Genomic DNA, 13,436 nt, shown 5'->3' on the forward strand with positions numbered 1-13,436 from the left:
TTGGGGCTGCCCTCATGCAGTATTGGAGTGGTAGCTTCTGATCTGAAAGGAGTAGGAAGGTCATATATAGTATGGCCAGAATGGTAATATCAAATCCTGCTGACTGGTGAAGTTGGATTTAATATTACTATTCTAGAAATGCCACTTTTAGAAAGTGAGCATTTCTTTGCACTTAAATCTTTCTGTACCTTACATGCATACATCTGCATTTTGAATGGGTCTTCCTGGGCTGGGAGGGTGGAGTGCCTGCTCTCACACAAAGGACTGCCACACCCCCTACTGGGACCCTGGCAGACAGGATTGAACTGAAAGGGGACCTGGTGCACTTCTTAGCCACTCTTTGAAGTCTCCCCCACTTCAAAGGCACATTTGGGTATAAAACAGGGCCTCTGCCCTACCTCATCAGACACTTGCTGGAGAAGAAACCTGAACCAGAACGTGCATCCTGCCAAGAAGAACTGCCGGGCTGCCTAAAGGACTCACCTGACTGCTTTCTACAAAGGACTGCTGCCTTGCTGTTGCCCTGCTACCTTGCTGTTGCCCTGCTGCCTTGCTGAACTCTTTTCTGGCTGTAAATGTGCTCTCCAAGGGCTTGGATAGAGCTTGCCTCCTGTTCCCTGAAGTCTCAGGACCAAAAAGACTTCTCTTTTTCACTTGGACGCTTCGTGCGCCGAAATTTTCGACCCACAGCTTGTTCCTCGGTGAGAAAAACGCCGCACACCGACGCTGATCGACGCGACGCCTTCGGGCAACCGGAACTTCTACGCACGGCCTCGCAAGGACAACGCCGCCCGACCTCCAGAGGAGAAATCGACGTGACACCTGCCGTGAGAGCGAAACTTCGACGCACAGCCCTGCAGAATGACGAGCAGCCGGTAAACACGCAGGAGAATCCACGCACAGACCTGGGACATCTGGTAATCCCCGCGATCCACAGAAAGAGACTGTCCGCGCGCCGGAAAACCACGCACGACTTACCCGCGTGAAAAAGAACGACGCAAGTCCGTGTGTGCTGGGGAGAAATCGACGCACACACCCTTTTTCCACGTATCTCTTCTTCTGTGGCCCTCTGAGGAGATTTTCCACTCCAAACCAGGTACTTTGTGCTTGAAAGAGACTTTGTTTGCTTTTTAAAGACTTAAGACACTTTATATCACTTTTCAGTGATATCTCTACAAATTCACATTGCAACTTTATTCGTTTTGACCTACAATTATCCTGATAAATATTATATATTTTTCTAAACACTGTGTGGTGTATTTTTGTGGTGCTATATGGTGGTATTGTATGATTTATTGCACAAATACTTTACACATTGCCTTCTTAGTTAAGCCTGACTGCTCGTGCCAAGCTACCAGAGGGTGGGCACAGGATAATCTTGGATTGTGTGTGACTTACCCTGACTAGAGTGAGGGCTTTTGCTTGGACAGTGGGTAACCTGACTGCCAACCAAAAACCCCATTTCTAACACCTACCATAAAGGAATCTCCATTAACAGACTTAAGGCCTGAGTCTGTTTCATCGACTTGTACAAAAAACGTTTGTCAGACCCTCTTTTTTGCAAAAAAAACCAAAACACAGATATTTTACTCAAGCAGAAGTGTAAATGTGAAGTCTACTTATTATATCTTCAAGACAGTCCTTAATCAACACAGCTTTCAAAACGGAGTAGCGCTATGGACAACGCACAAATGGCAAGGACCGGTCCTTGAAGGCACAACCGAACGAACCCTTTTTACCAAAGCATACTTATATGTCAACACGTGTAAATGAAAACTCTGATCCAGCGCACCAAGCCCTATGAGAATCAAGACTGCGCATCAGTCAGTAACCCATTACTTTTCTTTCGCGCCTGCAATGAAACTAAGAGGACTGTTGTGATCATTCTGCAGCAGGCATTTTGGCACAAGACGGCTGTGCGTTGCCAAAACCAGCAGCAGACTAAAAAAATAACCTAAGTGTCCTTTGAACAACTTTAGCGAGTTTATAGCACACTTTTATCACAAGGACGTGGCTAGTGGTCATGAGACACATGGTTTATGCGTCATTGTTCCATGGTCTGGGAAGCAGTGCCTTTGATGTTTTTTCCAGTGAAATATTATGAAGGCCTATTGCCAGGTCATGCTTTTCGATACATCACTGAGATGAGGCATTCTTTCTGAAATAAAACCCATGACCATTCTGTATATTCAAATATATTTTATCTAAGTAGTGGTGGTGCTTTGCTAAGATATTGTGGCTACTTTCTCATTTAATGCTACTGTGAATCCATGAATCATGGACGTTGATGCACTAAAATACCAGTGGTAGCCAAAAACGTTTGTCTCCCAGTAGCATCACGTTTGATTCCTTGTCTTTTCCATTTAAACCACTTCTAAATTTGTATGTAAGTCAATAGTGGTGTTCTATAGGAGTGACTATAAGCCCTGAAACTGAGGCTCACATCCACAACTGCAAGCACACTGAAAGTATGTGATGTTTCTTTTTTTAATATACAACACCTTTAAATTGACTTTAAGGTGATTCTTTCAACGACCATCTTCTAAGAAATACTATCCCCAATACAATTCAGTGATGTCTAACACACAATGTTAATATCATCATTCAGTTTTAAGACTGGGACTCCCATTGTCCCAGAACATATTTGCAAATGCTCAGTCCTTGAAACAATGTAATGTTTCTGACTCTTTGGAAACAGACACCAACAATCAATATTTTGCTCCACATCCTGTCAGTCATGTTTCATCCATTTCTACGTTTGGCAGTGTATTGGGCCATTTGTGTAGAAACTGATGTCAACAAGCAGTTTATCCCTACATTTACGTTTTCTTTTTCTTTTAGGCTTTGGCTAGTTGATTGAGCATAACCCTGGTGGTTGCAGCTGGTGTAAAGGTCCACAAACCAAATATACACCACGTGGATAGTAATAAGCTGGACACTGCCTTGTGAGAATACAAGGGAAAACAACGCCTGTGTGGAGCACTAGCGGACTTACCCAGTACCACACTATAGCTTCCTACTGCACAGATGAGGATACCAGGTGAGTTGCTCATTCAGCTTATTCATGGTCTAAGGCACAAGCCACACATTTATTTTATACTCTGCCTGGCATTTTCCTTGATTATAATTCAGACCTACAATACATATATGTAAAACAAAATGAGGAGCTTGGATTGAGACCACAAATAAAATAAATGGTAGTTGTCCAAGATGGGCAATGATATTTCCTACAGCCTCAGACACCTTCTGGCAGGACTTGTTTTGCAGTTCCGTCTTAATACACTGAGGTTGTGGGGTAAATTCAGATCCCTTGCTCACAAAAGTTTGAGCACTGAGAAGAGCGCAGTTTATAATATCACTGCAGTTTTCCCTATAGATTTAACCAGCACAAACATGGTGAAATGTACTAGGCGAAGATTCCTGGAAAAAAAACACAAAAAAAAGAATGGAATTTGGTATGGTAAATAAAAGATTTGCATTTTTTTATTAAATCATTTTTATTAAAGTTGTTTGTGATCAGCCAAGATAGACAGAAAATAAACAGTAACCACGCAGCATTCTACATGAATCCTTTTGAAAATGCCCTTAATACACAGAATTAGTATCAAGGACCACAGCAGTACAGATGTAAAATGCAAAACCTCAAATAAACACATTGATGGAAACATTGTTTGGGAGCACAAAGACCTTGGGACCTTTAGCCTGCAGCCTTAAGAATGGTTGACTCAAGTTCAAAAATCTATAAGAACAATGTCCTCCGTTCAGACACCATGGGGGGCATAGGGTGAACCCAGACTGTGACGATACACAGCCAGGCCACAGTGATTGTAATTGATACCATTGAGTTTAGTCTGGAGCTAATATCGCACTTGTGTGCCAGCATGATATCCTTAACTGCCAACTCAATAGAATAATCCAAATGAAAGGATAATAACTGCACCATTCCTGACCAGAAAGCTTTGAGTGCAGGACATTCCACAAATATATGAATATCATCGGCCTCATGTAGACCACATTTTGGACAATAGTTCCTCTGGTTAGAACTACTCTTTGGACCATTTGCATATCCTGTCTGGAGTATATTACAACATACTTGCTGTCCGCAATTGCTGCAGTTTTAGGCTAACAGAAGAAACAGAACAATTAATGATATCAAAAGCATTGGAGATTTCACCAGCCAAAATATCCTGACCAAGCCTGGCACCCCATTTGGTGGTGAGACTAGACCTATTGTCCTCTTTGCCTGTGGACATAAACCTATATAAGATTCTGACTGACGGCTTACCATCTGAGGTAAAAAAAATAAGTCAGGATGTTGGCATCCTTGTCCCCAACCCTATATGCGTGATTGTGCAAAAAAGTATTAAATCTCTAAGTATTTAAAAACAATGTACTGTTGCAGAAGGTCATAGAGTGTTCGCGGAGTAGAAAACTTCTAAAATGTACAATTGTTCCCCCAATTGGAAATACCTTTGGCACCCCTTTATGTCCCTAGTAAATGGTACCCTGGTATCTAGGGCATGGGTACCAAAGAGGGTCCCTTAAGGCCTCCATTATGCACTGTGACATCCTAAAGTACCCCTCACCTAGCTCATGCAGACTGCCATTGCAGGCTGTGTGTCTTGGTGCAAACAAAAGTGAAAACACAACATGGCACACAGCCTGTGTGCCTTGCCCACTGACACTGCATGCAATATATGTGAATCCCCCCTACAGCAGGGTGCATTATGTTACATGTGTGGACATATCTGCAGGAGCAGATATGACCCTATTATGTCTTTGTGGGTTCCTGAACATAGTTAGTGACCAGGGAAACCATTCTAAATACATGTGCTGGATGCTGGTCAAAATGAGTTCCCCAGATACATGAGGGTTCACTGAAACCAGGGATGTTTGGCATCAAAGATCTTAAGTTAGTAAACTCACACTGATTCCAGTGATGATACATGCACCCAGAGGGCACCTTAGAGGTGCCCCCTGAAAACCTACCAACTACTAGTGTGCTGACTGACTTGTTCTAACCAACCTGCCACCACAGACGAGTTTCTGGCCCCTAGGGGTGAGAGCCCATGTTCTTGGGCAGTCGGGAACAAAGCCTGCTCTGGCAGAGGTTGCAACACACCCCTTGCAACAGGATGACTTGTAAAATAGCTTTCTAGGGCAGGGCGTTTCAAAGAGTGGGCTCTTTGGTATGCAGATCTAGCTCCCCACAGAGGTGAGGGGATGCCAACCAGCTGACCAGGGACCATTTGACACCTGGGCAGGTGGGAAAATTAGTAGTCAGAGAGGCGGGTCCACCTTCAGGCTAGTTACACTCCTAAAGTGGACTACCTGATGTGAACTCTGGGACAGGGTTATGTCCACTTCCCACAGGAAGTGGTCATATAGGAGGTGTAGTGACACCAAGGCGGAAGTAGCCAATTGGCTTCTACCCTACACTTTCCTAACTCCCATAATTCTATATCTAGGAGGCACAAGAAAATCAGGTCCTGCCAACCTAAAAGATGTAGACATTGAAGAGCTGCAAAAGCAAGAACTGAAGACCAGCAACTGACTTGATGCCAACCCTACCCACCTGCCTGCTTTCCTTGACAATTGCGCCAGACAACGCATCCTGAACCTCCCTGCACCTCCAAAAGCCTGGGAGGACTTCCAGCCTTCACTCCAGACACAGGGACTCCCGTGGAGTAGTAGAGTTGCCCCCCTGCATCCTGCAGGCACCCCAGAAGAACTGCAAGGACTTTGGACTGCCAAAAACCAGACACCAGAAAGAATCACTGCATATGTGCCCTATAGCCCGAGTTGAAGAGGAGAAACAGTTCCAGTGTGGTCCCCAGGCCCCCCAGAGACAAAGCCCCCTTTAGGCTAGCCAACTGTGGATTTCCCAACACTTTGTGCAGGCCCCCTCTACCACAAGTGCCCCTGTGACAAAGCCCTATGCCTCAGGTCACCTCTGCACTCGGCTGCCCTGGCCCAAGGAAAAGATGACCAAAGGTGTCCCAACATCTCTGAGCCTTGTAAGACCTGAGCCCACTTGTTGGTTCAGCCAGACTGGACCCCCAGTCCCAGCCTAAATCCTCTTTCTGCAGGCCCCCTCTACCACGAGTGCCCCAGTGACAGAAATCTGCCACCTCTGGATACCTCTGCACCCAGCTGCCCCGGTCGAAGGAGAGGAAGACTAAAGGTGTCCCCACATCCCCGAGCATCATGAGGCCTGAGCACCTTGTTGGTTCTGCCGGACTGGCTCCCCAGATTGCAGCCTCTTACTGACCGGACCAATCCCTATTGACTTCAACGGGGCACCCAACGCTGAATTGCACCTCTGAAACTGGTTGCCCCAAAGCTGCCCAAGGTGACCTGTTGGTGTTGCGTGGGACCCTGTCCCATACTGACCTCAAGTCTGGAGTGTAAGTCATGTGAGTCTCTGTAAAGTATGTGTATTCAGTATATCCTTTTCCTCCATAGGATAACATTACTAGTTCAGACACTGCACTAAATGTTGACTTCTCCAACCTGAAAGAATTTCTAACTCGAAACGTGACCTGATCATTGTGATTTTGGTGCCCATAAAGATAAGTGTTATTTTTATAAATTGGTGCGGATCTCCTTATTGAGTTGTATGTGTAATTTATTGACTGTGTGGATGCAGCAGATGTCTAACCCTCCTCCCTGATAAGCCTAAGGCTGTTCAACCATACTAACCCTAAGAGAGCACCTTGTGATAGAGTAAGCCTCTGTCCACTTATAAGGTATACCTGGACTCTTTTCACAGTATATCTCTTTTTGATATACTACATAAGTAGTCAGCTTCCTACAATCTCTATTTTAAAAGTTTGGGATAGGATGATTTACTCCACCTTGGAGTATCAGCATTTATCAAGTGTAGTAAACATCATCTCTATTCCTCACTACCCAAGTCAGACTTGAATGACTTGATTTCTTTCTATTATCAACTAAGTCCAGACGTTAGACTGCGTTCTCATACTCAAGTTTCTCGTTTCATCCAAGTCACATTTTATGCACTTTCTCACTTTTGGTACACAGAAATGTTTGTCTTTGTCCTTGGTGCTTTAAACGGGACTCTAAATTATTAAAATACCATATTGAACTGTAAATGTTACAAAATATCTCCGTTTCCTCTAAAACGTTGTTGACCAGTCGTGCCGATTAACTTACATCACACATCCTAGCGTCTAGCACTTTTACAGCGGCCATTCTAGCAGAAGCAATACTACCTGAATACATATTTGCTTAATTTTTCTGCAATCCAGTTGGTAACAAATTATATAAGAATTTAATTTGCAACTTTGCCATTTGCCCTAATTATTTTTGCAGATGTCATCCGTCTACATGCCTCAGTCTTAAAAAGAAATGTATTTAGTTATTTGTATGTTATAGCAAGTAAATATATAGTGAGGTGATAACATTGATGTTTTATTTGTTTCTTTGATTGAAAGATGTGCATGTTTGGCCCAAATCATACTATATGCAATGCAGTGCATGTTTCAGTACTTGACATGGTAAGTCCAAACCCAAGCTTTTAACTTGCAATCACAGCATCATTGCAATATCTTCAAACTTGGCCCGCCCCCCTCCCCTTCCCAATGGCCATGAAACATGTCTATGTCAACTTGCAATGTGCTAAACCAAAACATAACTGAGCCCATGAAGATACCACCTTTGAAAGAACATTTTTTTTGTATTTCACAAACGGTTCAGTTATATCACCGAAAGTAGCTGAGGTACACACCCTTTATTCTCTAAAGGTTGAACGTTTTCTTTAAGAAGATAGTGATCACAATATTTTTATAAAAAGCGCAAAATGATGCCGCAGATAGAGTGCAAGAACAATACTAGATTTTTAGACATCAGAACATGCACTTGCAACAATTGTTAACATAACTGTCAAACCTACATCATACGAAACACGGAACTCTCGAGAACAACATAATGTGCATTTAAACTTTTTTTTTCCTATGGGTCTATTCTGTAATAGGGATTGCCTTTTCAAGTTAAAGAAAACAGTTTGTACCTATAATGAAAGATTTTCTCACGGGGTAAACACCGACCCAGTTCTGATGCAAAGAAAATTACATGCCATTAACACATGCGGGTCCCTCCCTCCATCTCGCTCTGTCAGTAATAGCACTGTCCCAGCAATCAAATATGCTTTAAATTCTAAATAAATGCGCCCATCTTAGAGGCCGCCCCTTCTTTCTATATGTTTGATTAACAAAATGACGGCTCGCGGGGGCACATAATCAGCGACGGGCACCTCTGGGATCAGGATGCGTGCACTACGTAGACGTTACTACTTCTGCCGCATCACCATAACTCTGCGTCAGCACATTTTAGTGTCTGCAATCACAAAACGCACCGTGGAAAAAAAAACTCGAACCTACCTGAGATGCTAAAATGTGTCTTGTCCTCCTAATCCGGCAAATTCTTCTACTTTTTCACAATATCATTTAATGAAGGCTGCACCAAAACGCCCCATACACTGTAGCCTGCGCCCTCCTGCAGCAGAAAGCAAACGGAAACAAAACGACTTCAAGCAGTGACCTCGGGAAAAAGCGCACAATTCCTCACTCAACCTTCAAAATAAAACAGGTTATTCTGGGGGAAGACAGGCTCTGTGGTGGGCAGGTCTGCCTTCAGATGAAGGGCTCGCTGGGATGGATTCTCTTAAACAGGCTGCCCCAGCTCAGCAGCTCCCTGGGCGCCTGGAAATATGAGGCATTTCACTGCAGTCACTTTGTGCGAGCTGCTCCTCTTCCAGCAATATCCCAGCCCTCTCGCGCTGCACCCAGGCTGGGGAGGGAGACCAGCATGCATAATTCATGCATTAAAATCTTCTCTGCACTTCCTGTAGCCACTGCTAGATCCAGTAATGGGCTATTGATCACCTCATCGTTAAAACAATTGGGGCTAGGTAATTGGTTTGTGGCAACAAACAATATGCTGGCCAAAGGGTTGCAGTCAGAGGCGCCCCTCCCTTGCAGCACTCAGGCAGAACCCCAGAACAGCGTGCAAGACATGACATTTACATACTGCAGATGCTTTAATCCGGGCTCTGCCTCCGCCCCTGTCCTTTAGGAAACTGCTGCATCATGTTTTCACCCACCAAATGGGAGCCCGTATTAAGGAACGGTGACCTTTCATATATCCAAAAATGGCACAAGAACGTAGTACAATAGGTCAAAATCTGCATATTTTAAATATATTGTTCGTGTTGCACAAATTTCACGTTATATATAATTTCAGAACGGAAAAATAAGTCATCCCGTGGCATGAATATATTTGCTAACAAAGTGCTTCACATGAAGAATTGCAACTAATGTGTTCATGTGAGTCCGCACTAGGCAGCCCCTTGAGCAGAGCCATTAACTCCTGGCAGGTACTCGCAGGGCAGAACAACAGAGGACGATTAAAGGGCAGTCAGCAAGGGCTAATGTACACTTATTTCTTGGCAGGTACACCCGGAAATTGGTGCCTTGGCTCTGCTGCAAATTCGCCAGTTGTGCAAATCCACAAAAAGTGCATCTTCACAAAAATCAGTGTAATAGATACACAAACATTTTAGAGGGTTAATGTGTAGGCTAAATAGTTATGTACGGGGAATGTAGATCACAAATTCCAACCCCTGCTCACAGCCCATCTTCTGATGGAAACAGATGATCTATCCGACAACTAGACAGTCACAATTCAATGGAGACAATCTGGCGATGGCAAGCTTTATAACGGTTGTTTTACATTTGTAGATATTATCTGGATTTAGATTGACAGAGCATTTGCCTTACAAATTCTTTAAAGTATCTACCAATTTCGTGTATCAATCTGCCTCCCATGGAGCGTTTGCACTGCAATGCAACGAGGACTATTGTATATCTAAAAATCATACTGGAGCATAGCACAGTAAAATCCTTATTGCATGCATGTATTGTACACAGAAAACAATCATTTTTTGTTTTTGTTTTATACATTGCAGCTGGCCTTTTAATAGTTTTAGTCAGGAGTCGTGTGCATGTTTTACTTTTCTGTCTTCCTCATTAGCTTTCCTGTGGACTTCCCACTTATGTTTACTTCCTATTGTGTGCTGTCCCTTTTGAATCTTAATGTTGTTTTCTCCACCTGTCTCTTACCCTTTTTTTTCTTCGTCTTCTCTTTTCATGTAACGAAATAGGTTTGTTAAAAGTTACAGGTCTCCCTTTATGAGCAATCAAATGCAAATAGAGGAATAAACAACGTCAGTTTTAAGTGTTAGCAAAGTAGAGCCAGGTCTGTTATTTTTTCTAAAGGTTGTTCCGTTTGCACTGCACCAGTGGTGTTGAAAGGATGTTATGGGTTCTACTGCAAGCAAGGAAAATGTTGCCAACCAGCATTGCTAGTTAGGTACTAAACCGCATAAGAATGAGGATTTATTGGCCCTCCTCTAGCCTCGATTCCAGTGCCACTGTACCTTCTGCACCAATGATAGCTGTGCTCCTGGACTTCGTGACACATCATTATGCAAGACAGTACTAGTTATTTGCAATGGTCATTTGCTGTCATTTACAGTCTTCCAGTCCAAATCCCCTATCACAATGTGACCGATGTAACAGCCAGCATGAACATTCAACAGACAAGTGTCTTATTTAATTTGTAGTATGGGCTTTTTGTTGTGTGATCAGCACATTTTAATTCAAGGTTAAAATGTGTGCTGCACTTTAAACTCCATGCTCTCTGTATAATGGGATACTGTTAATTATTCCATAATGTCGTCTAGAATTTGTATAGTGTTAAATGTAACATACATGCAGCTACATTGATCAATCACAATAATTCCAATGATTTTGTATATCACGGTAAATGTTTAGTGCAATGCTTATTTGTGTTTGTAATATATAACGTTTGGGCCACATTGCAGAAGTTGCCTGCATCTGCCTTCTAACCACAAGTGTGGTTAACACCAGGAGACAGACAGTGCCTTTTGCTGGTGGGTCCTACTAACCGGGATTCATTGCTGGTGTATCATACCACCCTTTGCACAGATGAGTTGGAGTAATATCATTTATTTATGACCAGATCCCAAGAAAATGAGATCTGCACTTGCCAAGCTCAAATACTATTTTACATATGTGAGACTAGCAGTTTAATAGTACATGTCACTAAACGGTAAACCAGTATTTAGCTGTCTATTTCTGGACGTTGTATGGAGTAAGGTGTCAGGCAGTGACAAGTCTCTCTGAGAGCTACCTGATGGACAATGGATCCCATGGGGACGAAAACCACTACTGTGGATAGGGTCTCAGAGGCTGCCTTAAACCGAACAGCGGCATATCCAACAGGAAATGATGTGTTGCACTGGGCAAGTAGGAGAATGAACCACTAGGGTTTTTTAGTCTGTTTAAACCGAAATGGATTACTATTTGTAATACTTCTATGCTTCACTGATACTACATTATGGAAATGCTAGAGAGCCACCTAGGACACGATCGGCAAAGTAGTATAAGATTGCCACAACAACACAACAAAATATGATCTAGTGATCAAATAAGTTCATGACAAAATAATACTTCAAGTGGTGGAGTGACAAAAATCCTTGCAGTGTCCTTGCCACGCTGTGCTAGTTTTTTTTATGTGTGCCCTATACAGCATTACCATCTGGGTTTGAAAGTTCACTTAATATATGTTTCTGTGGTTGATGCATTTAATTTTACCAGGTCACATGTGCACTATACAAAAATATTTTGACACGTCCTTGTAATCGTGTCATTGGCTATAACACATGAAGTTGTCAAGAAAATGTTGAATACTGACTTGCTGGAGAGTAAATATTCAAAAACGTATCATAAGAATAACCATTATTGGATGCAATTATATTTCACAGCAAGCCTTTATTTTTATTCAGTATGTGTATTTCCCTCTAAAATTATTTTCTTGTAATCATCAATATAAGGCCTTGGAAAGGAAAGGAGGTTGGCTCCTCTAATGCTTTGTATTTGTGCTTGCAAGTTTCTGGGTGCAAAAGAACAGAACTTTGGGGGACCCCTTCTATTACGCTAAACCAAGATAGATGCCTATTTTAATCTGTTATGAGCGACTGGCCAATAGGAATTTGAATCATTCCAGAACATTGTCTTCAAAGTCTGCCATCGGAAGCATGAGCCCATACTGGACTTGCGGAAATAAGGGCCTCATTATGAGGCTGGCGGTCTTAAGACTGCCGGCCTCACAACGGCGGTCAGACCATCCCACTCCTGGCAGTTCGATCCCCACATTCTGACCCTGGCGATCCAACCGCCAGGAGATCATCACAACCGCCAGGAATATGGTTCCAGGCAGCATAGCGGTGGTCGGAGTCTTGGTCAGCCACGCTGAGTTCAATGCCACTGTGCTAATCAAGAGTCCCCTTTCAGCCAGCCTATCCATGGCAGTCATACTGCCATGGAAAGGCTGGTAGAAAGGAAGTATTGGCGGCAACATGGGAGCCCCTGCACAGCCCACTACCACGGGCAGTGGAGGGGTCCCCCTGCCTGCACCCTCAGAATGTGCACTGCCTGCTGTGGCAGACAATGCACATTCGGAGGGTGCTGGAGGCCTTATCTGTGCGATGGCATTGGCCTCGGCTCCATATGGAGCCAAGGCGAATGCCACCACACCGTTTCCACTGGGCTGACATGCAGAAACCTCCAAATATGGAGGCTTCTGCCAGTCAACCCAATGGAAACCGGTGGAAACCTCAAATATGGAGGTTTCCGCCGGTCAGCCCAGTGAAAATATTGTAATCGGGCTGGGGGAGACCACCCAGCTCCATGGCGGTCTCTTCTCCATGGGCTGGTGGCCCGATGGTCAGCCCACCAGCCTTGTGATGAGGACACAAATTTGGTGTGCCAGGCCTTAACTGACTGTTATCTAGCAGAATTGATTCACTATTTTCAAATCATACAATTTAACTATATAATTTAACGAAAAGGTAATTATTACCAATATAGCGAAATAATTATGGGTGCACTGTTCCAAGTTAGACGGCACACAAACACCTCTCACAGGCATACAGTAGTACTGAAGCAGGAGCCCTCATGTATAATCATCGGGCTATGCTCCACGTCAGACTGGCGCTGCGATGTCCGACGGGGCCCTACACAGGACCACCTAGCCGTAAAATCGTGGTGAATCTCACTACCAAAGGTCTTGGGTTACTGAGAAACGGCTGGAGAGATACATAATAAAATTGGCTCGGGCACCTCCTCCGTGTAGAACATTTTTAATAGACAAGCGAGGACCCGGTCAAGGGTAAAAACACAAGTAGAGTGAAAGGGAAGTAATGGTCCCACACTTTACATAATCAAAGGCAAAAGCACAATGACTTTGACCACTAAAAAAAGTCAACATGTTTTGCGCCTAAAATTGTCCAAAAGGATCCACTGGCGCTTCATCAGGACTTCAACAAAAAC

At 43.6% G+C, this 13,436-nt stretch overlaps 1 protein-coding gene across 3 annotated transcripts in view; it reads right to left on the minus strand.

The window, feature by feature from the left end:
• Positions 1 to 13,436, minus strand: part of CNTN1 (contactin 1) — an 895,734-nt gene that overhangs the window by 490,861 nt on the left and 391,437 nt on the right. The window contains exon 4 of one of the 3 annotated variants that reach the window (XM_069228856.1): positions 8,403 to 8,517. The exons of the other annotated variants lie outside the window; for them this stretch is intronic. The gene's annotated coding sequence lies outside the window, so the exon portion shown is untranslated. The remainder of the gene's footprint in view (positions 1 to 8,402; positions 8,518 to 13,436) is intronic. 3 annotated transcript variants of the gene reach the window in all.

This window comes from Pleurodeles waltl, chromosome 4_1 (assembly GCF_031143425.1).
Source record: "Pleurodeles waltl isolate 20211129_DDA chromosome 4_1, aPleWal1.hap1.20221129, whole genome shotgun sequence".
In the NCBI taxonomy this organism is placed as follows: Eukaryota; Metazoa; Chordata; class Amphibia; order Caudata; family Salamandridae; genus Pleurodeles; species Pleurodeles waltl.